Raw genomic sequence first — 26,967 nt, 5'->3', positions numbered from 1 at the left:
AAATCATTTTCTCCATCACTGACATGACCATTTATTTAAAAATCTTTTATAGCGATTTATCTCTAGAGGAACAGAAACTTGTTAATTCTTAAAGGTACCATTTCGTATAATGTGCCCCCGTTCTGGAGCCAATTATATCCAGTGCCGTGGCTTCCTCTGGATATCAATAACTATCAGCCACCCAGCGGACCGCTACTTGCAACTTCCTTTCTGAGCTGTCATTAGAAGATCCCTGACTTGGGGCTGACTCACAGCAGTTGCTCTTAACTTCTGCGGCCACCTTTGTGCATATTTTGAGTGCAATGTCTACCTCCTGGCGTCACTCTGATGCCTTTCCTGAGGCTCCAGCTTTCTCTCCCCCTGGTTCCATCCATAACATCCACACTATGATTTTTTAATTAGCTCTATGAAACATACATTTGAAATCAAATCCCAAAAGGAACTGGGTCTTATAGAATAAAGTAACCTGGATGCCTATCTGGAGGAATCATTGGAATCCTAATTTCTAGCATGACCATAGTCAAGCAGCCAAGTGAACCTTCTGCCACTGGCATCTTCCTACACTTCCACAGGGCCTGCTAAGCTGCTGTGTGGAAAGGGGCTTTTCCAGTCCCAGTTTTCTACTTTCCTCTTGAGTTAAGGAGAACAGAAAGGGGACCACCTGACCAAACCCTGACTAAGGGTAAATGATCAGACTTTTAGGGATAAGTTTGCCAGTGATCGTGGTTCCAGCTGTCTCAGGCATTTCCAAGGCACTCTCAAGATTCAAAACCAACAACTCTTGAAGGTTCTGAGTGTCCACGCAAGGACTAAATATATCCATACAACTCAATATCAGTCCAAGGCCACAGATAGCCCAAATAGCCTCTGCAGGCGCCTACTCTTTAAGGAGAAATCACATTAAGCTCTGGTTCTTCCCTCTACTCTTAACAGAGTCCCCCAACTTAGGAAAACTCCACAGAGGTCTTCATTAGCAATGACTCAGGAAATACTTCCTGCTCTATGTCCCCGAAGCTGAAAAATAATGCAAAAATCTCAGAAAGACACCAATGGAAAATTTCCAAGGAGCAATCTTTATCCCATGGATACTACCCAGTTCCTGAAGAACAAGCAGTCTATTGCAGGAAAGACAGCTGTATTCTTCAGATAGATAGATAGATAGATAGATAGATAGATAGATACATACATACATACATACATACATACATACATACATACATACATACGCAAGCAGACAGATGATAGATGGGCATGCAGACATAGACACAGATATGTTACCAGAAACCAGTCCCAATCCAGACCCCAAGAGTAGGTTCTTGGACTTCACACAAGAAAGAATTTGGGGTGAGTCCACAGAGTGAAGGCAAGTTTATTAAGAAAGTAAAGGAATAAAAGAATGGCTACTCCATAGGCAGAAGTGACATGAGTCACTCAACTGAGTATACTTACAGTTATTTCTTAATTATATGCTAAACAAGGGGTGGAGCAGGGATTTCCCAAAAGGGATTTCCCAGAACTGAGGGTTCTTCCCCATGTCAGACTATATAGGGTACTTCTGGACATTGCCATGACATTTGTAGACTGTCTTTGGGACATTATGAGCGTCTTTTAGCATACTAATGTATTATAATTAGTGCATAATGAGCAGTGAGGATGACCAGAGGTCACTTTCATCACTATCTTAGTTTTGGCCGGCTTCTGTGCTGCATCCTTGTTTATCAGCAAGGCCTTTGTGACCAGTATCTTGTCCCAGCCTCCTATCTCTTCCTGTGGCCAGGAATGCCTAACCTCCTGGGAGTGCAGCCCAGTAGGTCTCAGCTTCATTTTATCCAGCCCCTAATCAAGATGGAGTCACTTTGGTTCAAATGCCTCTGACAGATATAGACGTTGATATAGACGAATACAATCCTTATGAAATATCTGAAGACAATGTATAAATGATTTCAGATCAAACAGAAATACAGAAAATGTGGCATCAACATCTAGTTCCCAAGGGGACTGAGAAAAACAGCCTTTTCTCTATGTCTTAATGTACGATTACAAAAAATTCCATACAGCCTGCATCAATTAAGCTCCTTCTATGTACCTGGCACCATGCTAAGAGATTAATGAACATAGTTCCCGCCTTAAAGGCTTCCCAATCTAGCTGAGAAGAAAGCCACACCAACAAATAACCATAATATAAAGCAGACTATAAAAGTGATATAATAAAGATACAAAAGTGCAGAAAAATAATAGGGCTGTCTGCTTTGTTTTTTCAAGGACCACAAATTTTAAAAATTTACCAAGGCATTCAGCAAGGGCAAGGGCTAATTGGCAATCTTCAGAGCTTAGCAACAACAAATGAAATGAAAACATGACTTCTTATTCCCCAAAATAAAACACACTGAATCATGGCCACAGATACCTTCTCAGTTCTCCTAAAAAACGATCTCAATGTGTCTTCTGTGTTTATGACCTGAAAAACTCCATAACAATAAACCAAAGTCTGGAGAAGACACCAAAATAAAGAATAGAATTACCATCTTTTTCCTCATCATGTCCTTATCTCTACCTCAGCCTCCCAGTTCATTAAAGGTGCCATTCCTTGCTTTGCACAACACAAAGACTTGCCTATGGGCCAATTTGAAATGACTCAGGATAACAGCCTTCTGAAAACACTTAAAAGAATTTACTTGCCATATTTATGTATCCCACAAACACGTCTTAAACACTTGTTGAGAGCCTTACTCAGTGCCAGACTCTGGGATCGAGAGAACAAGACGTGGTCTCATCCTCGATGAACAAGACAGTCCAAAGATGAGGGGAAGGGAGGAAAGAACAAATCTATCAACAAATAAGGACATTTGAAAGTGGCAAATGTGCCAGGTGGTGCTGTGGCTCACACCTGTAATCCCAGCACTTTGGGAAGCTGAGGCAGGAGGATCCCTTAAGCTCAGGAGTTTGAAACCAGCCTGGGGAACAGAGTGAGACTCCATCTCTACAAAAAAAATGTTAAAAAATTAGTGCATGCCCGTAGTCTCAGCAACTCAGGAGGCTGAGGCAGGAGGATTGCTTGAACCCAGAAGTTTGAGGCTGCAGTGAGCCGAGATCACGCCACTACACTCCAGTCTGGGCAACAAAGAGGGACTCCATCTCAAAAAAAAAAAGTAATAATGCTCTACTGATTTTATGTCCAGGGTATTACAGCAGCATCCACACACTGTTTCTTATGCATGATGGCAAAGAAGCCAGAAAATCATCAAATATTTTGGAAAGAGTCAAGTCATCTAGTGTATGAAGTTTGGCTTCTAAGAGATCTCTTATTCCTACTCTCTTCCCTCTCCAATTCATCTTGCATCCTACTTCTGGGTCAGTACTCGTAAAGTTTAATTCTAATTGTATTAATCCTCTGCTCAAAGAATTCTAATGCCCCTCCTCTTAACTATCGAGTGAAGTCCAGACTCTTTAGCAATGCACCCAAGCATTCCAAAATTTAGCCTCAGCCTGCCGCTCCAGCTTTGCCTTTTTATTCAGTAAATATCAATTAAATGCCAAGCATAGGAGATGCTGGGAAAATCAAGAGATCAGAAATTAGTCAAGATTCCTAATTTCTTAGTAGAATAGAAAGCAGACAAATAAGCAAACAAAAAATTTCAAATGGTGACAAGACTTCAAATGCTGTATGAAAAAAATAAAGCAGTGCTAGAGAATGACAGGGGTGGGGGACCACTCTACAATGAGTGATTAGGAAGATCATCTGAGTAAGAGACATTTAAACGGAGACCTGAATAACTAGGAGCAAACCACATGACCCTCTAGGGGGTGACTACGTCAAGCAAAGGAGCCAGCCACGGCAAAGGCCCGATGGAACTATGAAGACCAGGGTGGGTAGAGCGTCAGGAACAAGGGAGAGAATGGTGTGAGACAAGGTTGGAGAGCCTGGACCACGCAGGCCTTATGGGCCCATGGATTTTTAACCCCATGTCTGATGAGAAACCATTAGCAGGTTTTAAGAAGGAAGCAGGTGGTGGATCCTGCGCCCGGCCAGCCCCGCCCGGCCTTCCCTCTGGCCCACCTGACCGCCATGCGTCCCTCCTCCTCCCCACCTCGTGGCCGGCAGCAGCCCTCCAGCTTTGGCTGCGTGGACTGGCTCTCCCAGAACAGCTGCTCGGGGCCGACCCACACCCCCAGGCCTGCGAACGTCTCCCAGGGGAGCCACCCTGGCCCGGGCCAGACATCCGGCACCCGGGAGCCCCCTCAGGCCGTCAGCATCAAGAAGGCTCGGTCCTCAAATCTGCCTGCTCCAGAGAGGGCCGTGACTGGGTTGAGTAAGAAGCCAAACCCCTGGCAGGCTCCCTGTGTAGGCACAGCCTTCACCACCGAGCAGGTCCGCGCCTTGGAGGGCGTCTTCCAGCACCACCAGGACCTGGGCCCTCTGGAGCGGAAAAGGCTGGCAGGGAGATGCAGCTCTCGGACGTCCAGACAAAAACCTGGTTTCAAAACCGCCCGATGAAACAGAAAGGGCAAATGCAGGACTCCCAGCTGAACAGCCCCTTCTCGGTGTCTCCACGCGCCCCCTGCTTTCCACTCACCGTCTTCTGGCCTTGCCAAGGGCCTGCAGCTGCCGTGCCCTTGGGCACCCCTGCCAGGGCCCCAGGCTCTGATGCTGCCCCCTGGCTCCCTCTGGGGTCTCTGCCAAGTGGAACAAGAGGCCCTGGCCTCTGCCGGGGCTTCCTGCTATGGGCAGCCTCTGGCATACCACCGGCCAAGCTCAGGAAGTGGCGTGCGTACGCTGGGACCAGCTCTGTCCACGGGGCCCTGGGGCCTGTGCGTTCTGCAGGAGACCAGGGGATGCATTTTGAGGATGCACCTCTGACTCCATCCCTCCCACACACGCGGTCTGTGCAGATCGCACCTGGCACCTACCTGGAGGACTCAGCTGTTCTGTTCTGTTTACATCGTGGCGGCACCTCTCACCCTGACCCACTCAAAAGTTGTGGAGCTTTCTGGAGAATATATTTATTAAAGCCACCTCTTCACTGAAAGTTACCAAAAGGGTCCGTTTAGGAAGTAAATGAAGGGGCAGTGAACAGAGTCAAACGCAGAAATGGGCTTGTTATGGGTAGGGCTTTCAGCATATGATAAAAGGATAATTTGTTTTTTAAAAAATGTTGGAAAAACTGGATTTCCAGTTGGAAAAAGTAAAGGTTGTAAATTTTGTGTGTAAAAAACCAGGAACGATTGGAAGGGAATGCAAGTGTCGTGTTTATAACCTTGGGGTTCAAGTCCCTCTTAACAAGGACTCCAAAGCTGGAAAGCAGGAGGGAACAAAGGTGAAAATTAAGGCAGGGTGCTGGGATCCTGCAATGCTCTCTAGGCCGTGAGTGAGCCCGGACTGTGCCGGCAGCCTGCTGGGGGCTGCTCTTTTTGGGCCAGGGAAAGTGGGGCAGCCAGGACCTGCAGCTGTGCCTGGACTGAAGCCTTCGCACATGTCCCCACTCTTCAGCATGTGCTCACCTGTACCCCTCCTCGCAGCAGCCTCAGGACAAAACAGAATGACTCAAGGACAGCACTTCCTGCAGAAAATCTCGAAGTGCCCAGAATGGGAGGCATGGAAGCCCCTCCCGGGGAGGACTCTCTCTCATTGATGGAGCATTTTTGGTGTAGACCCCTCACCGCACGCACCGAAGCTTAGACAAGGGTGCATCCGTCCACGTCGCCCCAGAGTGCCCAGGAGGCAGGCAGCACGGGGCACCCAGACAGACGAGTTCAGCCTACAGGACTGAGAGGCGACCTGCGAAACCGACCCAGACATCCCAACAGGAACAAAAGCGTGGTCCTGTGGCCGTGTCCACAGCAAGTTCCACTTTCCCCTTACTCATTTCTGCCTTGTTGGAAGTGTTTACAACCAGAAAAAAGAAAAGAAAAGTAAGGAAGCAAACTAATGTGATATTCAGCCTAGATGGGTCAGTTTGACCCTAAGAAGAAGAGATTGAGCTGGGGCAAGGGACAAGACAAGGAACTCAGTTGGAAGCCCCTGCAGATTTCAAGTGAGATGTGGAGGTGGCCTGGACCAGAGTGACAGCAAGAGAGATGGAAAGAGTTGAACCAAGGTATGATATACAAGAAGGGTAGGAATTTACAGAATCTACTCTAGGATCACATGTGGGAGGAAAAGGAAAAAGAAGAATGAAAGACTTCAGAGATTACTTCAAGGTGCGTGGCTTGAGCAAGCAGGCAGACAGTGATGTCAGTTACCTAGTTCCCATCATAGCTTTTTCTCTGCCCCAAAACACTCCAATCCCTTCAAACACTCCTAGCCCACAAATGCTCTAGAGTCAAAGTAGATAATTTGTCACCTCTCGAGCACAACCTACTCTTTTCAAATGTGCTTCATTGTTCATTTCCCTTATTCCTGCATTTTTTGGAACTCTAGACATAATTCAAGACTCAAAACCAGTGTTATATTTCCTGAACCTGTCTGCTGAAATTACCTCTTCTATTCACAAGCAATGCCTTTTTATACCTCAATTATTACATGTATCCTACTCCACCTTATATTAATTTACTATGCCATATGCAATGGTCTGAATGTGTCCCCCAAAAATCATATGTTGAAACCTAATCACCAATTTGATAGAGAGGTGCGGCCTTTAGGAGGTGATTAAGTCATGAAGGTGGGAACTCTTACAAAAGAACTTTATGCTGGGTGCAGTGGCTCAAGCCTGTAATCTCAGCTACTTGAGAGGCTGAGGTGAGAGTATCACTTGAGCCTAGGAGTTCCAGACCAGCCTAGGCTACATAGTGAGAGCCTCTGTCTCTACAAAATAAAATAAATTAGCCAGGCATGGCGACACATACCTGTGGTCTCAGCTACCTGGAAGGCCGAGGCAGTAGGATGGCTCAAACCAGGAGTTCAAGGCTGGAGTGAGTTATTATTGCACCACTACACTCTAGCCTGGACAGCACAGCAAGACCCTGTCTCTTAAAAATAAAATAAAAGGGGCCAGGCATGGTGGCTAACACCTGTAATCCCAGGTGTTACAGGTGTTTGTAACTTTGGGATGCCGAGGCAGGCTGATCACTTGAGGTCAGGAGTTTGAGACCAGCCTGGCCAACATGGTGAAACCCTGTCTCAACTAAAAATACAAAAATTAGCCGGGCATGGTGGTGCACACCTGTTATCCCAGCTACTTGGGAGGCTGAGACAGAAGATCACTTGAACCCAGGAGGTGGAGGTTGCAGTGAGCCAAGATCACACCACTGTACTCCAGCCTGAACAACAGAATGAGACTCCATCTCAAAAAATAAAATAAAATAAAATAAAATAAAAGGGCTTGAGGAAGTAGGCTCACCCTTTTCTGTCCCTTCCACCACATGAGGTAACAGTGAAAAGACACCATCTTGGAAGCAGAGCAACCCAGCCCTCACCAGACATAGAATCTGCCAGTACCCTCATCTTGGACTTCCCAGCCTCCAAAACTATGAGAGATGAATTTCTCTGGCTTATAAATTACCCAGCCTGTAGCATTTTGTTATAGCAACACACATAAACTAAACATGTATGCCACTCACACCCATAAACCCTAAACCTCACCTGTGACCAGGCTTTGTAACTCCCAGGAATCGTTGTAACTTTTCTAACTTTGACCTTTGTAACTGCCGGGAATCTGCGTCCACAAATATGTGTAGACGAGGATAGAGATGGTGTGGATACTATTGACCCCTAAGCTTTGTTTAGTTCCTTGGCCCTAGACTGCTTTAGGCTAATTCTTAAGGAGAGTTTGGAGGTTGTTTCATTTTCTAGGTGAGGGGATCAATTTTGAATAACTTGTCTAGGTGACACAAGGGAGCCTGGATTAGAATTCATATCCTAGGGGGTCTGACAATAGCATAGAGAGTCACACAGATAACATATATTTCTTCTTTAAATCTCTACAACCAGCCTGCACAGGACCTTATTTCATCAAGTCTAAAATGCCAATTCTAAGACCCAATATTATTTAATGGAACACTGTTAAAAAAAAGTGAAGTCAATTAAACTTTTGACACATGCTAAAACGCAACCATCATCAGGGTAGCCTGATTTCAGAGATGTTAAATGTGAGAGAAGAGAAAGGGTGCTTTAAAATCCTTAATTTATAAGTGAGAAAACTGAAGCTTAGATAGAATAAGCAATGGCCCCACCTCAGACACCAGGTAAGTGGCAGATTATCTTGACTCCAAGAACTCAGGTGTCTTGGTTCCAAGAACTGTACTCGCTTCGTGTTAGCAGTGCCTCCCCTTTCTGTATCTTGGATTTTTCAGAAGAGGCACAACTATAGCAGGGCATCATAAAGAAATAAAGATTAAATATGGAGCCCAAGCTGAAACCTTGTTCTACACTAATGCACTTAGCAGAAGCTCACAACTTACTGGTCTTTCCTGAAATCAGGGGAAAATGTCTGGCTGAGCTGCTGCTCCGTGGGTGGCACTGTCCAGAATTGTCAGGGATAATGGTAATTTATGTTTCCTTCCACACCTGCTCTCTTCCCAGCTTTAGTCATCTGCTAACACAGCTTCTCTCCAGGGGAGGACGAGGGAGGGGCTGAAACGAGGGGAAGGAAGCAGCTCTTGTTCACCACAGCTCAACTAAATTGCATTTGCCCTCTTTTGCATAGAGCAATAAAGTGTTATAGAAAATGCAGCATGGATTTTTAATTTTCTCCTTGTCACTGGCTGCTGTAATCACATAATTAACCAAGTGGTAGAGATAGTCATTTATAGCAAATAAGCAAAACAATCACAGAGGTTAGTCACCCAGGGACCAAAAAGGTTATGTTTGCTTCTCAAAAAGGCGTGCGTGGACAGACAGAGTCGCCAAGCCTTGGCTGTGTGGGACCCCACACCTAAAGAATGCAGCATTGAAGTAAAGAAAGGGCAATGTGTTTGTCCTTCAAGACAATGAATTGCTAACTGCGCAGTGGTTTGGAAGGCCATGAAATGGACGGGGTGGGGATGGGAACCCCCCCAGGGCCAGAGGCCAGCAGCTTTACAGACATTCCAGCCCTCCCCTCCATCCCAAGGGATGCTTTCTTAGTAAATGCCTTTGTTCGTGCTCCTCCTTCTGTCTGAAATGTCCTTCCAGCCTGCTGGACTCCAGTTCTTCATTCAAGGACAGCCCAAATGTTTCCTTTCTGGAGCCTTCCCTGCCCAACCACTTCACCATGGCCCATAGCCTCCATTTCTACCACTAGAGTAATAAACAACTATAAATCCACACACATACACATACTACCGCCAGCAGCACACCACCACCACCAAATGACTGGGCAGAAACTAATAAAACCTGTGAAGGCCCAGGAAGTGTTTTGCCTGCCTGACTCCCCAGATAAAAAGGCCTCCCTCGACCCTATAAGCATGGCAATTAAAGACAGTGCAAATACCCACCTCCTAGGATCCAGGAATGAGAACAAAATCGGTGATCTTGAGAGGTGTTTTGACCAATACTAGTAGAGCTCCTCTGCCCACCATCACTTCAAATTAGTTTTGCTGTAGAACCCTGAAATTCCAGCTTGCGTGTTAAACATTGCCTTCTCCATGGGATACTCCCTTTTAAAATGCAACATTCATGGGAAAGGTACCATGTGACTTATTGTGCCCCAAACCTTAATGCAAATTAGCATAATATCTTATATCTTTCTTCCCTAAAAGGTGAAGCCCAGACAACGGAGAAATTTCTCACCTGAGCAGAGAGGAATCAACAGAGAGGAAAGTGGTAAGAAAAAGGCACTAAACGACATGCCAAATAATAAGTATTTATTGAGTAGACACTTCAGACCAGAACTTATTCATTCTTCTACTACAGCTTTGTAAAATAGATTTTTGCGTTTTTTGTTTCTTGGGGTGTATTTTGGAGAAAAGGGCCTCACTCTGTCACCCAGATTGTGCAATGGCACGATCTCAGCTCACTGCAACCTCCACCTGTTGAATTCAAGTAAGTCTCTTGCCTCAGCCTCCCGAGTAACTGGGATTACAGGCACCTGCTACCATGCCCAGCTAATTTTTGTATTTTTTGTAGAGACAGGGTTTCACCATGTTGGCCAGGCTGGTCTTCAACTCCTGATCTCAAGTGATTCTCCCGCCTCAACCTCTCAAAGTGCTGGGATTGCGGACATGAACCACCATTCCTGGCCTACAAAATAGGTATTAGTAGTAGTGGTATTTTCATTTCATGGATGACAAAGAAAGCTTAAACAATTTGCACAAAGTTTAAGTGGAGTTACTAGAATTCAACCTTGAGCCTGTCTGCAGCAAAATCCATGCCCTTTCCCTATGAGGGTGCAAAGTATGGAATTGTTTTCTTCTTCCACCTTCCCCTCAACTGGCCCTTATGCTTTTACCTTGTTCTCTCCATCAAATCTGGTCAAAGGAAAGAGTCAAATGATGTGTCATTTATACCTTAGAGATGATACCATGAATAGCTCAGGGAGAAAAGACAAACCATTCACTTAAAATCTCATAAATTATGATAAGACATTCTTTTTTTTAGGTACTTTTAGTTTTTTTGTTTTTGTTTGTTTGTTTTTTGTAGATTTAGAGGATACAAATGCAGGGAGGATTTGTTTGTTTATTTCTTTGTTTTTGAGACAAGGTCTCACTCTGTCACCCAGGCTGGAGTGCAATGGTGCAATCGTGGCTCACTGCAGCCTCAAACTCCTGGCCTCAAGCAATCCTCTTGCCTAAGCCTCCCAAGCAGCTGGGACCACAGTATAAGTTCCATGAGGCAGAGACTGTGTCCACTGTATCCCCAGAAGCTGGAAAGACAGCAGGTGCTTAATAAATATTTGTGGAATAAATAAAATTTACAGATAAGAAATGGAAGCACAAATGAGTTAAATAACACATTCAAAGCTAATCCACCGTAAGAGGCAGAGCTAGGAATTGAATGGAACATGCCTGACTAACTCTCAAACTACACATGCTCTTTCTGCTATCCCATAGTGGAAATAGGTTCAACCCCAACCTCCTCGTTGCCCAATCCAACATTTTGTGTTTTTTTGGTTTTTGTGGCTTGCCCAGGCTGGGGTGCAGTGGCTATTTACAGATGTGATCCCACGACTGATCAGCGTGGGAGTTTTCACCTGCTCCGTTTTCAACTTGAGCCAGTTCACCCTTCCTTAGGCAACCTGGTGGCCCACCACTCCTGGAAGGTCACCATATTGATGTCAAACTTAGTATGGGCACCCAACTGGCATAGTGCACTACAGCCCAGAACTCCTGGGCTCAAGCCATTCTCCTGCCTCAGCCTCCTGAGTAGCTGGAACTATAGACATGGGCCACCATGCCTGGCCCAGTCCAACATGATTTAAAAGGAGCTTAACTCCCTCACCCAGGCCTTTGTGGACAGAAGTATCACTGCCTGCTGACAGAGGGATCATGTTAGCTCAGAATGCCCTGCACTGAAAACCTTCTCTCTCTTGCAAGTACACTTCAGCTCCATGTTTGTGAGCTAATGCCAATTGAGAAAATCAAATAATGGATGATTCTGAAGGCCCATACATGTGAAAGTTTGGGAACAGCTGGTTGAGAGCACTGGTTCTCAAAGTGTGGTCCCAGACCACCAGCATCAGCATCGCCCAGGAACTTGTTAGAAATGCACATTCTTGAAACCCACCCTGATTCTACTGAATCAGAAACCCTGGGGTGAAGCCGGGTGTGATGGCTCATGCCTATAATCCCAGCACTTTGGGAAGCCATGGTGAGTGGATCACCTGAGGTCGGGAGATCTTGACCTCAGACCTCAGACCTGATCAAGACCAGCCTGGCCAACACGGTGAAGCCCCATCTCTACAAAAATACAAAACTTAGCTGGGCATGATGGCAGGTGCCTGTAATCCCGGCTATTCGGGAGGCTAAGGCAGGAGAATCACTTGAACCCAGGAGGTGGAGGTTGCAGTGAGCTGAGATAGTGTCATTGCACTCCAGCCTGGGTGACTAAGTGAGACTCCATCTCAAAAAAAAAAAAAAAAAAAAAAAAGAACTCTGGGGTAGGTCCTGACTATTTGTGTTTTAATCAATCTTCCAGGCTGATATGGTTTGGGTCCGTGTCCCTACCCAAATCTCATGTTGAATTGTAATCCCCAGTGTTGTGAGAGGGACCTGGTGGGAGGTGATTGACTCATAGGGGCAGATTTCCCCCTTGCTGTTCTTATAATAGTGAGTGAGTTGTCACAAGATCTGGTTGTTTAAAAGTGTGTGGCACTTACCCTTTCATTCTCTCTCCTGCCACCATGTGAAGATGTGCTTGCGTCCCCTTCACCTTTGTGCCATAATTGTAAGTTTCCTGAGGCCTTCTCAGCCAGGCCTCCTGTACAGCCTGCAGAACTGTGAGTCAATTACACCTCTTCTCTTTATAAATTACCCAGTTTCAGGTAGTTCTTTATAACAGTGAGAGAATGTACTAATACACAGGTGATTCGATGTCCACCAAAATTTGAGAACCACCTAGTAGTCTAGTAGACAAAAGAAAGGAGAGTAATGGCAAATGTAGTCATTTCTGAATACCTATTTCCTCCCATTGAGACTCCACGAATAGTTAGGGCCAGGAGAGAGTCATGCAGACTCTCATGTCTCATGTCAGCCTGACAAAGTCTAAGTTTCCCTCATCTGTCATTCCCTTTCTTCCAGCATGCTGAGCCACAGTCCAGAGTCCTCAGCAAAATGGAATGCAGCAAATTCAAATGATACCTTTGACAACCCTGGGTTTTAATTTCCTGGGTATGTCCTTTGGGGCAGCTTCACCTAGCCTAGAACAAGCTCAGAATCTCCCCCCAAAAAAGAAAAGAAGCTATTGCTTTCTCCCTACCCCACCCTCTTGGCTTGAGATTATTTTTTTCCATCCTAGCCTGCTGGCTTTAATTAGGAGAAGTGAAGGCAGCGTGCAGATTGTAGACAGCAGGTGATCATAGCACAAAAATGTGTTAGAGAAACAGCTTTGGATAATCGGAGGTCACCATGTCCCTGTGTCTGCACTCCTCTCCCTCTCTCTGGCTTCTTTTCCTCATCTTGTTTATCTTACATTTACCCCTCATTACTTATAAGGGAGTCACCAGCTCAGAGTCCTGTTGCTATGGGCTTAGGAGGGGGTCCATCTTTACAAAAGGTTGAGGGCTAGGGGAAGGAAATCAGAATGAATGGAATCATATTATATGTGCACAATCAGCTATAATTAGGCATCTTATAAATGTCCATTAGACAAATACATTACAATAACAAAATTAGGAATGTTTAATTGCATTCTGACTCTGGGTCATAGAGCGTAATTTCTTTGAAACCAAGAGGAATCTGCTGTATTAAAATGTGCACTAAATGCATATGACTAAGTGAAGAAAGTGAATCTGAAAAGTCCATGTACTGTATGATTCCAACTATATCACTTTCTGAAAAAGGAAAAGCTATGGAGACAGCAAAAAGCTCAGTGGTTTCCCAGGGTTAGGGCAGAGGGAGGATGAATAGGCAGAGCACAGAGAATTTTTAGGACAGTGAGACTACCCCGTATGATACTACAGTGATGAATAGATATCATTGTACATTTGTCAAAAACCCATAGAATGAATGACACCAAGAGCAAGCCCTTAGGTAAACTATGGACTCTGGGCAATAATGATAGTTAGGTTTATCCATTGTAATAGGCACCATTCTGGTGAAGGATGGTGATAGTAGGGGAGGTTGTGGGTGGGTGATGACTATGGGAACTCTCAGTACTTTCCACTCAATTTTGCTATGAACCTACAACTGGCCTAAAAAATGAAGTCTTGGCCAGGCACGTTGGCTCAAACCTGTAATCCAAGTACTTTGGGAGGCTGAGGTGGGAGGATCACTTGAGGCCAGGAGTTGGAGACCAGCCTGGGCAATGTGGCAAGACCCTATCCCTACAAAAAAATTTTAAAAATCATCAGGCATAGTAGTGCACACCTGTAGTCCTAGCTTCCCAAGAGAACAAAGCAGGAGGATTCCCAAGAGACCAAAGCAGGAGTTCGAAGTTATAGTGACCTGTGATCACACCACTGCATTCTAGCCTGAGTGACAGAGCAAGACCCTGTCTCTTAAAGAAAAGAGGGGCTTTTTTTTTAAGAGCATTAAACTTAGACTGAAAAGATATGAACAGTAGTCCCTATCACAGTCTTGGTCACCTGCTAGCAGTCACACTTGGGCAAGTTACTTGGCTTCTCTGGCCCTTGGGGATCCTATCTATAAAATGAGGATGATAATATCTTCCAGACAGAAATGTGGCATTGGTTAAAATGAAGTAATACATAGAGACATACAGCCCATGTTTCTTTAATTAGTAATAGAAAAATAGCGTATAGAATTTGGGGCACAGACTGGGGATGAGGATTCTTGGCTGCTGTTCTGAAGCAGACAGGGCTAGCCCAGACCACACCACTCATGCTACCTATTTGAGATATAAGCTCTTTCTTTCACCCTTGAAAACTGTCTGCCCCATGGCCTGCTAGAAACCTGAGAGTCAAATGGTAATATTTTTTTTTTTTCTGAGACAGGGTCTTACTCTATTGCCCAGGCTTGAATGCAGTGGCACAATCGTGGCTCAATGCAGCTTCAAACTCCTGGGTTCAAGTAATCCTCCCACCTCAGCCTGCTGAGTAGCTGGGACTAGAGGTGTCTGTCACCACGCCCAGCTAATTTTTTTTAATATTTTATAGAGACGAGGTATCACTATGTCGCTTAGGCTGGTCTTGAACCCCCAGGCTCAAGAGATCTGCCTGCCTCAGCCTCCCAAGGTGCCAGGGTTACAGGTATGAGCCATTGCGCCCGGCCAGATGAAAATTTCTTAAGACAGGGGCAGCTAACTAAGAGAGAGAATCATCAAAAAGCAAGCAACAAATATACACTGAGCACCTATGGTATGCCAACTGCTCTTCGAGGTATTCAGAATACACTACTAACCAAAGGAGGAGTTCATAGAACTTCCATTCTGGCAGAAGGAGATGGATAATGAAATATTAACATACTAATTAGGTAAGTCATGCATTAAAAAGTAACACATTCCATAGCACGGTGGCTCATGCCTGTAATTCCAACACTTTGGGAGGCCAAGGCAGGCAAATCACTTGAGGCCAGGAGTTCGAGACCAGCCTGGCCAACATGATGAAACCCTGTTTCTACTAAAAATACAAAAAAAAAAAAAAAAAAAAATACCCAGGCGTGGTGATGTGTACCTGTAATCCCAGCTACTTGGGAGGCTGAGGCAGGAGAATTGCTTGAACCCAGGAGGTGGAAGTTGCAGTGAGCCCAGATCGCAGCACTGCACTCCAGCCTAGGCAACAGAGAGAGACGCTGAAAAAAAAAAACAAAAAAAGAAGAAGGAAAGAAGGAAGGAAGGAAAAGAAAGAGAGAGAAAGAAAGAAAGAGAAAGAGAGAAGAAAAAGAAAGAAAGAAAGAAAGAAAGAAAGAAAGAAAGAAAGAAAGAAAGAAAGAAAGAAAGAAAGAAAGAAAGAAAGAAAGAAAGGAAGAAAGGAAGAAAGAAAGAAAGAAAAAGAAAGAAAAAAAGAGAAGAAAAGAGAAGAGAAGAGAAAAGAAAAGAAAGAGAAAGAAATGGTGAGGCATGGTAGGGGTGGGGACAGGAGGGGAGATTCCGTCTTAAATAGGGTGGTCAGGGAAACGCTAACCAAGAAGATGGCATGTGAGTGGAGTGGAAGGAGTGAGGGAGGGAGCCAAGCAGATGTCAATGGAGAAATTTCTAGGTGAAGGGTACAGCTAGAGCAAAGGATCCAGGGTAGGAGCACACAAACACATCCTGAGCTGCTCCAGGAAGAACAGGGAGCTGAATGTGCAAGGAGAATCGAATGGAAGGAAGGAGAAGCAAGGGTTTAAGGTTTCGATCGTGTAGAGCCTCGTGGGCCACTCTAAGGCTGGTTTCACCCTTGAAATAGGGAGCTGTTGCCAGGTTGGGAGCCAGAGGAGTGGCACAACCTGGATTATGATTTACACGGATCACTCTGTCTGTGGTGCTAAGAACAGATGCTAGTCTATGGAGACAAGGGTGGAAGAAGCAGGAGAGCTTCTCAGAAGACTTTGTAGTGATCCAGGCAAGAGCTGACAGTAGATGAATCACGGTGACCATGGTGGAGGTGTGATTTTCAGACACCGTGTGTCTGGAGGCTGAGGGTAGAACCCCAAGGTCCTACCTTGGGTGGCGGTATATATCCTAGGACCTCCTGAAGCAGTGAGTGTCCAGGTATTGGTCCTGAGAGACTTAAAGGATGAAACTGCTATCACATTAGCTAGGGAAGTAGGGAAGGCTGCCACTGGAGGAGGTCTGGAGAAGATCAGGGGTTTGCAGGAAAGTGGCAAAGCAGGAGGAGTGGGAGTAGATGGCGTGCTGAAAGCACAGACCACGCATCTCACACACGGCTCGGGACCCTGCCCTGAGGATGAGCCTGCCCTGAGGAATGTGTCATTTATCAGTGTCGTTGGCCTGAAATTGTTCAGGCCATGTTCAGCAAGAATCATTCTGAAGCATATCCTAGGCTCTCAGTTTCCCCATGCAATGGAACAAATCCAAAAGAAATTGAGATTAAAGGAAGCATACATGTATTTTGTTACTTTTTTTTTTTTTTTTTTTTTTGAGACAGGCTGTCACTCTGTCACCCAGGTTGGAGTGAAGAGGTGCAATCACAGTGCACTGCAGCCTCAAAAACTCCTGGGATCACAGTTCAAGGGATCCTCCCACCTCAGCCTCCCAAGTAGCTGGGACTACAGGCACGAACCACTACGCCCAGCTAATTTGTAAATTTTTCATAGAGGTGGGGTCTTGCTTTGTTGCTCAAGCTGATCTTGAACTCCTGGACTCCAGCGATCCTCCTGCCTGAGGCTTCCAAAGTGTTAGGATTATAGACATGAGCCACCACGTCCGGCTGGTTACTCTTTATGAGTGGTCATCCATCCCATGTCCACCCAACCACATTTGCTACCACTTTAGAGAACAGCCATAGTTACCAGAAGATATAGTCAGTTAGATGATGAATTACTTCATCAATCCCCCTAGAGAACAAGCTAATTCACTCCTGCAGATTCCTCCTTACATCCACCACCCACTTGCCCTCACCCACTCAAAACATGTTCTAGGGAGAAGATCTAATAAGCCAACTTCCAGAAAGGTGTAAATGAGTGGGGAAAAAAAATGAAATTACTTCCTCCCCCAGGGATATTTGAATTTTAAAGTATCCAAAACTCTAAACCAAGAGGCAAAATAATGGAATATCATTCATCAGCTTAGGGATTTCAAGGGCCAGTGGTCTTGGATTCACATTACTCAGCAGCTACTTCGTGAGAAAACAGTGGGGCTCTGGGAACAATTCAAAGTGGCTTCCTTGACTGTCCCACCTTTACCTGTCCTGTAAGGTCCTCTGCAGGTGCACACACTTCCTGCTTGTCTGCACCTCATTCCTTTGTGTGGAACACCCTTTGCTCCCTCCCTTCTAGTCCCTGTGTCAGGGACTCTTTCTGTGACTCTGCTCAAATAAATAAATAGATAGCTAAACAAATGGTGTCCTTATCCTTGCTCCTACACTGTGAGTCAACTCCAAATATGCCAAACTATACAGATGGCCAAGATCTAGTCAGGGCCAGTGGTTCACGCCTATAATCCCAGCATTCTGGAAGGCAGGAGAGTTACTTGAGCCCAGGAGTTTGAGATCAGCCTGGGCAACATGTCGAGACCCCGTCTCTGCAAAAAAATTAAAAATTTGCCAAGCACGGAGGTGTGCATCTGTGGTCCCAGCTACTCGGGAGGCTGAGATGGGAGGATCACCTGAGCCTGGGGAGGTCGAGGATACAGTGAGCTGTGATCATGCCACTGCACTCCAGCCTGGACAACAGAGTGAGACCTTGTCTCAAAAACAAACACACAAAACAACAACAACAACAAAAAGTCATCATCTTGCTATGCTCAAGTATGGGGCTTGACCTAACTTCCCTGTGACCCTATGACCCAATTGCCCTATGGCCAGGGAAATAAAGGTAAGAGGCAGTAAAGGTAAATGTCTAATGAGACCATTTTCCAGGTCATTTTAACAGAAACCCAAACAGATATGATGTGCCTGTACCTGTGTGTGACTGTATGCACCCACATGTGTTTGTGTGTGTGTGTTGCCTGCACATCAGCCTCCAAAGCCCTTAAACCAAGTGGTCGCCGAGGGGTCTGCCAAGCAACAGCAGTGCCAGTGAAGCATGGAGGGAGCCCCTTACACAGGGCCAGCGAGAGGGCCCCAGGGATCTCTCAAACACCAGTCACTCACTCAGCGTGAAACTGACAGCCACCTCCAGCAACAATTACAGCTCCTCCACAATTTTTGGAGGCTGTAATGTTAAATCAATCAATCAGGTGCACCACTCACTGAAGCTCGGGCTGCCAACTCACTTAAGGGGTGTGCAGGAAGCAATCACTGCATAAGCTGCTTCTCCAGGCTGTCTTATTTGACTCCTGTCCACTTTGTGAAGCCATTACAAATCCGTCCTTAGGAAAGTTTTTTCTCCCTCTGTGGCTTTGCACCACTCTTGGCAAATCAGCAACTCCCAGATAAGCTGCAAACATTCTGAAATGCGCCTTCACAGAAATACACATGCACACACAGACAAGCAAGCATCCTCCAGCAGACACACAGAAAGACATGCACATCCCAGGGCAGGACCACCAGCTTCCACACAGCAGTCACGGTCAGCAGTCATGGGGCTCAGGACCCCAGCGGGAGACCGGAGGAGTCACAGTGTCAGAAGAGAAGATCCACCACCAATGTCCCATCTTACAAGCATGCTGGCCAGGGTGGATGAAAAGAACAGTGGTTTTTTTGTTTTGTTTTGTTTTTAATAAAAAAGAAACAACAGGCAAACCACACTAGTCCAATGTCCCACCAGTTCCTGCTGCAATGCTATCCACGAGGTGACTTGCTTCATGTTAGTCCCATCTCTTTTTGGAGGTAACTGATCTTTTTTTTTGTAAGAGACAGGGTCTCATGCTGTCACCCAGGCTGGAGTGCACTGGTGCAATCATAGCTCACTGCAACCTCAAATTCCTGGGCTCAAGCAATCCTCCCACCCCAGCTTCCCTAGTAGCTGGGACTATAGGCATATGCCACCAAGCTCGGGTAATTTTTATATTTTTAGTACAGACAGGGTCTTGCTATGTTGCCCAGGCTGGCCTTGAACTCCTAGCCTCAAGCAATTCTGCCTCCTCAGCCTCCCAAAGTGCTGAGATTACAGGCATGAGCCAATTTGCCCAGCCAGAGGTAATTAATCTTGAATCTTATGTTTTCTCCTCCCAAGTCCATGTTACTTTCCTGTTCTAACTCACCTGCCTGTCAGTCCTACCCACCCAATGCATACACTTAAAACAGTGCAGCATTCTTCTGGAAGAGTCCAGAAATCATAAGGTCCTCTGATTAACTCCACTGAAGCACTGGGGATATATTTTAAAGTTAGTGATAAAGAGAGAAATTCAGACTATAGTAACTGACAAGGGGGAAAAAAATGCATACCCAGGCAGAAGTCAGACACATAGACACTTATCTGTGAAACTCCACACAAACAGACTATATGCACACATCTATGCCTCAAAATAAAAAACCCCAGCACCTCACTCTTTGCAATAAGCTCCACCCTGTGCCTGAAAATAGGTAAATGGCATGTTCAGGATTCCAGCTCCCATATTTAATTTGTTACCACGCAAAACATCAGAGGCATCGCTTTGAATGGTAGACATCAATATGATTGAAACGGCTGTCACTTAATGTGGTGAGGAGGAATCAATTGTGCCCCCAAAACAGAAGACAAGGAGGAGCATCATCCTATCGGTTTCCCGGGAAATGATGAGCCCTATTAATAGTTGTTAACATGAATCAACGAATCACTCCTCTGTCAGCAGCTGGCGGGCTGGGCCCCAAATCAGTCAGTTAAGGGGAAGAAAGCTGATGATTCCAGGAAAAGTCTGAGCAAGGGAAGGGGGCAGACCATTGACCCCTCTGAGGAAGGATAGGGAGCCAGATCGTAGCAAAGAGAAATAAATGTTAATCAGAACTCCGCGCCTCTCTGTATGGCTGAGGGAGGGGCCGTCAAAGGCAGGGCTCCTCCCTACTAAAAACCTAGAATTTAGTGCTGCGATATCAATGCTCATGAAAGTGTCTCACAAGGCCAGGGAAGAGCAAGAGTAAGGGGTGATTTTTAAGTAGAGCTTAAGTGACGTCAGTGGCAGGGCACACTGTCTCAAGCCTATAATGCCAGCATTTTGGAAAGCCAAATTGGGAGGATAGCTTGAGCCCAGGAGTTCAAGACAAGCCTGGGCAACATGGCAAGACCCTGTCTCTACAAAAAAATTTAAAATTAGCCAGGTGTGGCAGCATCCTCCTGTAGTCCCAGCTACTTAAGAGGCTGAGGCAGGAAAACCACTTGAGCCCAGGAGGTTGAAGCCACAGTGAACTATGATCACGCCACTACACTCCAGCTTGGACAACAAAGCAGACTCTGTCTCAAAAAACAAACAAACAAAATTCAGTGATGACAGTGTGCAGCCCCCAACACCAGGTGTGGAAAAGTTGGTCAAGGCCTTGCCAGCAAAGGAAGCACTGGCCAAATGGGGGCTGAAATTAACCATGAGTTCTCCACTCCTGTCTTTGTTATAAGCTAAAAACCCTACAGCTATAGCCTGTCCCTGAGATTCAACAACCTCAGCCATTGGCAAATGACAACATAGAAATCAGAACAGCCAAGTACAGCTGAACCTTTTGGAGATTCTCTACAGTATTTTTTAGATGAAATGCTTTCTGTAGGACTAGATTGGTGCCGTAATACACTGATTTTTTTTTTTTTTTTTTTTTTTTTTTTTTTTTTTTTTTTTGAGACAGAGTCTTGCTCTGTCACCCAGGCTGGAGTACAATGGCACAATCTCGGCTCACTGCAACCTCTGCCTCCCAGGTTCATGTGATTCTCCCGCCTCAGCCTCTCAAGTAGCTGGGACTACAGGCACACACCACCACACCCGGCTAATTTTTGTATTTTTAGTAGAGACGGGTTTCACCATATTGGCCAGGCTGGTCTTGAACTCCTGACCTCAGGTGATCCACCCACCTCAGCCTCCCAAAGTGCTGGGATTATAGGTGTGAGCCACCATGGCTGGCCACTGATTCATTTTTTTGAAAGAATTTGTTTAAGTACCTGTATTTCTATGACTATACAAGTTTTTTCTTCTCTATTTCTAGTGGTTTAAAATATACTCACACAAAACATTTTGCAACATTAATATCAAAGGATAAATAGCCTTAAGAATTAAAGAGCTCTTAAATTTTTGCAAATTAAAATGTATAAGACAAAAGATCTCATTAACAGTAACAAATATTTATGAAACACCTCATTACATCCCAGGCTAAGAGTTTTACCTAAATTATCTATTTTCATTTTTTTGGTAACTTTAGGAAGTAAATAATATTACGCCTACATCATAGGTCAAAAAACTAAGGCTCAGATCGTTTAAATAACTTGTTCAAAATTGCACAACTAGCAAATGATGAAACAGTCATTCAAAAAAGTCTAGACTTTTACACTATGCTATATCAATTTCTCATAAGAAGCCCACAAAGGAAGACACCCAAATAACCAATAAACGTTTTTAAAGTCAATTGCTAAATAACAAAGAAGTCAAAAAAATAATAATAATTTATCATTTATTTGTTTATCAGGTAGACAAACATCACAAAGATTAACAGAACCTAACATTGATGAGTTTGTGAAAACACTAACTCACTTACACAGTATTGCTGAGAATGTAAGTTATAAAACCTGCCTGGAAGTCAGTTTTCTCAAAATACATAAAAGTGTAATTTATGCATACTGTGAATATCCCCATTTTGGCATTATCTTAATGTGATGTTCAGACAAGAAAGGTAAGATAAAAAGACATTAATCACAGTTTTGTTTATAAGAGCTAAATATTGGAAACAACATTAGTGTCCATTTATAAGAATTGCTTAAATCAATTATGAAACATCTGCACAATAGAATATTACTCAGTCACCTAAAATAATGGTGTTGACCTATATTTACTGGCACAATGATATCTATGAAAAATTGTCTCATCAAAAAAGCAATTACAGAAACATATATAAAAGTATAAATATTTATCATACATACACGTGAAGCAAATTTTTTGGAAAGATGTTTATGAAAATAATGTTAGCACTGATTTTTAGATTCTGGATTTCTCGGGGCTTTTACTTTACTTTCTTTTTGTATTTGTATGTATTATCTGACTCTTTGAATAAGACCTATTGCTTTTACAACAATAGGTCATTTTCAGAAGAAAAAAATCCACATCTTCCATTTTCTAATTTAACTTTGTGTAGGATAGTGCTGGCCCTGGGAATACTTTAAATAGATGAAATATAATATCATACAGAGAGCATGGACTTTAGACTATGACCGATGTGGAGTGCAAGCTTGGCTTTTATTAACTTTGTGACTGTATTAGCTATTGCTGCCATAACAAATTATCACAAACTCCATGGTTTAAACAACACAAATGTATAATCTTACTGTTCTTCGGGTCATACCTACAGACTCACTGAGCTAAAATTAAGGTATTGGCAAAGGTATTCTATTTTCTGGAAGTTCAAGGGGCGGATCCATTTTCTCCCTCATTCAGATCGCTGGCAGAGCTCAGTTCTTTGTGGTTGTAGGTCCCAGTTTTCTTGTTGACTGTAGCTAAGGGCTGTTCACAGCTTCTGGAAGCTTCCACATTCTTTGACTCATAGCTCCCTCCCTCCATCTTCAAAGCCAGCCACATGGAAGGTCTAGTCCTTACTTATATCTGACCCATCTTCTACTTTTAAGAACTCATGGGATGAAATTGAATCCACTCAAATGATCTAGGATATTCTTCCATTAAGCACATCCACAAGTTCCTTCATGTCACGTAAAGTAACAATCACAGCTTCTGGGTATTAGGATGTGGACATCTTCAGGAACTCATTGTCCTGCCCACCACAATGACTTTGGCAAATTGTCTGATGACTCTAAAAGGGTAGAGTAACTACTCTAAATGGGATGTGGCAAGATGCTTTCACTTTTTTGTTTTGTTTTATCATTGCATTTTATTCTTCCCATTCAAAGAAGGTTTCAAGGCCTCCCTAACCTTATTTATGATACATGAAGACAGCTTTTCTTCTTGGCTTTGTTTTCATAAAAAAAAACTAACCTGGCAGGATCCCTAGGAGACTGCAGTGTAAAAAAAGGTGATGGCTGGATGATATCACAGAGAGAAGTGACCCTAAGTACCTTTGTTCTAAGTCTTGACAAGGATGCCTTAAAAAAAAAAAAAAAAAAAACATACAGGGCCGGGGCAGTGGCTCAGGCCTGTAATCCCAGCCTTTTGGGAGGCCAAGGCAGGGGGATTACTTGAGGCCAGGAGTTCAAAATCAGCCTGGCCAACATGTTGAAACCCCATCTCTACTAAAAACACAAAAATTAGCTAGGCATGGTGGTGTGTGCCTGTAATCCCAGCTACTCAGGAGGCTGAGGCAGGAGAATCACTTGAACTCGAAAGGCAGAGGTTGCAGTAAGCCCAGATGGTACCACTACACTGCAGCCTAGACAACAGAGCAAGACTGTCTCAAAAAGAAAAAAAAATATGGACTTATACAATGAGCAAATGAGCTGTGAACAGCATGGGCAGAAAACCAAATGGCTTTCTCCAAAGCCTCTGTTTGAGTAAGACCCTTCCAACATTTGTACTGTTATAGGGAAGGGGTTGGAAAGAGAATCCTAATGATGACAGATTGACTTAGTGGGACAGGGGTACATGGAGTCAGATTGATTTGATTAAAAAAAATATATATGACATCTTTAGCACCCCTGTCTGTGACATATCCACTACATAGGAATAATAATAACTATGATGTGTGGATTTAGGAAGGATGGATATGTGCAAAGTACCTGACACATAATAGGCTCATAATATTTGATATTAATACATAAAGACATAACCAACGGGTCAAAAACTTGCAAACAGTAACCTCTAAAGAGCTAAAAACAAATGAATAAATGCTATGTGTACTTACGGTATTTTGAGCCACACCCAAAGGTCTGGTAAAAGACTTATCATACAATGTTCAGTTTTAAATACTCGTCCTTAAAGGAGCTGATGGAGCTGAAAGCCAAGGCTCGAGAACTACGTGAAGAATGCAGAAGCCTCAGGATCCAATGCAATCAACTGGAAGAAAGGGTATCAGTGATGGAGGACGAAATGAATGAAATGAAGCGAGAAGGGAAGTTTAGAGAAAAAATAAAAAAAGAAACGAACAAAGCCTCCAAGAAATATGGGACTATGTGAAAATACCAAATCTATGTCTGATTGGTGTACCTGAAAGTGACGGGGAGAATGGAACCAAGTTGGAAAACACTCTGCAGGATATTATCCAGGAGAACTTCCCCAATCTAGCAAGGCAGGCCAACATTCAGATTCAGGAAATACAGAGAACACCACGAAGATACTCCTCGAGAAGAGCAGCTCCAAGACACATAATTGTCAGATTCACCAAAGTTGAAATGAAGGAAAAAATGTTAAGGGCAGCCAGAGAGAAAGGTCGGGTTACCCACAAAGGGAAGCCCATCAGACTAACAGCAGGTCTCTCAGCAGAAACTCTGCAAGCCAGAAGAGAGTGGGGACCAATATTCAACATTCTTAAAGACAAAAATTTTCAACCCAGAATTTCATATCCAGCCAAACTAAGCTTCATAAGTGAAGGAGAAATAAAATACTTTACAGACGAGCAAATGCTGAGAGATTTTGTCACCACCAGGCCTGCCCTAAAAGAGCTCCTGAAGGAAGCACTAAACATGGAAAGGAACAACTAGTACCGGCCACTGCAAAAACATGCCAAAATGTAAAGACCATCAAGGCTAGGAAGAAACTGCATCAACTAACGAGCAAAATAACCAGCTAATATCATAATGAAAGGACCAAATTCACACATAATAATATTAACTTTAAATGTAAATGGGCTAAATGCTCCAATTAAAAGACACAGACTGGCAAACTGGATAAAGACTCAAGACCCATCAGTGTGCTGTATTCAGGAAACCCATCTCATGTGCAGAGACACACATAGGCTCAAAATAAAGGGATGGAGGAAGATCTACCAAGCAAATGGAAAACAAAAAAAGGCAGGTGTTGCAATCCTAGTCTCTGATAAAACAGACTTTAAACCAACAAAGATCAAAAGAGACAAAGAAGGCCACTACATAATAGTAAAGGGATCAAGGCTGGCTCAACATACTCAAATCAATAAATGTAATCCAGCATATAAACAGAACCAAAGACAAAAACCACATGATTATCTCAATGGATGCAGAAAAGGCCTTTGACAAAATTCAACAACCCTTCATGCTAAAAACTCTCAATAAATTAGGTATTGATGGGACGTATCTCAAAATAATCAGAGCTAACTATGACAAACCCACAGCCAATATCATACTGAATGGGCAAAAACTGGAAGCATTCCCTTTGAAAACTGGCACAAGACAGGGATGCCCTCTCTCACCACTCCTATTCAACATAGTGTTGGAAGTTCTGGCCAGGGCAATTAGGCAGGAGAAAGAAATAAAGGGTATTCAATTAGGAAATGAGGAAGTCAAATTGTCCCTGTTTGCAGATGACATGATTGTGTATCTAGAAAACCCCATCATCTCAGCCCAAAATCTCCTTAAGCTGATAAGCAACTTCAGCAAAGTCTCAGGATACAAAATCAATGTACAAAAATCACAAGCATTCTTATACACCAATAACAGACAGAGAGCCAAATCATGAGTGAACTCCCATTCACAATTGCTTCAAAGAGAATAAAATACCTAGGAATCCAACTTACAAGGGATGTGAAGGACCTCTTCAAGGAGGCTACAAACCACTGCTCAATGAAATAAAAGAGGATACAAACAAATGGAAGAACATTCCATGCTCATGGGTAGGAAGAATCAATATCATGAAAATGGGCATACTGCCCAAGGTAATTTATAGATTCAATGCCATCCCCATCAAGCTATCAATGACTTTCTTCACAGAATTGGAAAAAACTACTTTCAAGTACATATGGAATGAAAAAAAAGAGCCCGCATCGCCAAGTCAATCCTAAGCCAAAAGAACAAAGCTGGAGGCATCATGCTACCTGACTTCAAACTCTACTACAAGGCTACAGTAACCAAAACAGCATGGTACTGGTACCAAAACAGAGATATAGACCAATGGAACAGATCAGAGCCCTCAGAAATAATGCTGCATATCTACAACCATCTGATCTTTGACAAACCTGACAAAAACAAGAAATGGGGAAAGGATTCCCTATTTAATAAATGGTGCTGGGAAAACTGGCTAGCCATATGTACAAAGCTGAAACTGGATCCCTTCCTTACACCTTATACAAAAATTAATTCAAGATGGATTAAAGACTTACATGTTAGACCTGAAACCATAAAAACCCTAGAAGAAAACGTAGGCAATACCATTCAGGACATAGGCATGGGCAAGGACTTCATGTCTAAAACACCAAAAGCAATGGCAACAAAAGCCAAAATTGACAAATGGGATCTGATTAAACTAAAGAGCTTCTGCACAGCAAAAGAAACTACCATCAGAGTGAACAGGCAACCTATAAAATGGGAGAAAATTTTCGCAACCTACTCATCTGACAAAGGGCTAATATCCAGAATCTACAATGAACTCCAACAAATTTACAAGAAAAAAACAAACAACCCCATCAAAAAGTGGGCAAAGGATATGAACAGACACTTCTCAAAAGAAGACATTTATGCAGCCAAAAAACACATGAAAAAATGCTCATCATCACTGGCCATCAGAGAAATGCAAATCAAAACCACAATGAGATACCATCTCATGCCAGTTAGAATGGCAATCATTAAAAAGTCAGGAAACAACAGGTGCTG

General features: G+C 43.8%; 1 pseudogene; it reads left to right on the top strand.

The window, feature by feature from the left end:
- The first annotated feature begins 4,066 nt into the window (after positions 1 to 4,066).
- On the top strand, positions 4,067 to 4,858 carry LOC100447452 (homeobox protein VENTX-like; annotated as a pseudogene).
- Positions 4,859 to 26,967: the final 22,109 nt, after the last annotated feature.

The sequence above is a fragment of the Pongo abelii genome, chromosome 7, assembly GCF_028885655.2.
Source record: "Pongo abelii isolate AG06213 chromosome 7, NHGRI_mPonAbe1-v2.0_pri, whole genome shotgun sequence".
Lineage (NCBI taxonomy): Eukaryota > Metazoa > Chordata > Mammalia > Primates > Hominidae > Pongo > Pongo abelii.
The sequence above is the reverse complement of the archived record's forward strand: the minus strand, read 5'-3'. Positions and strand labels throughout refer to the sequence as shown.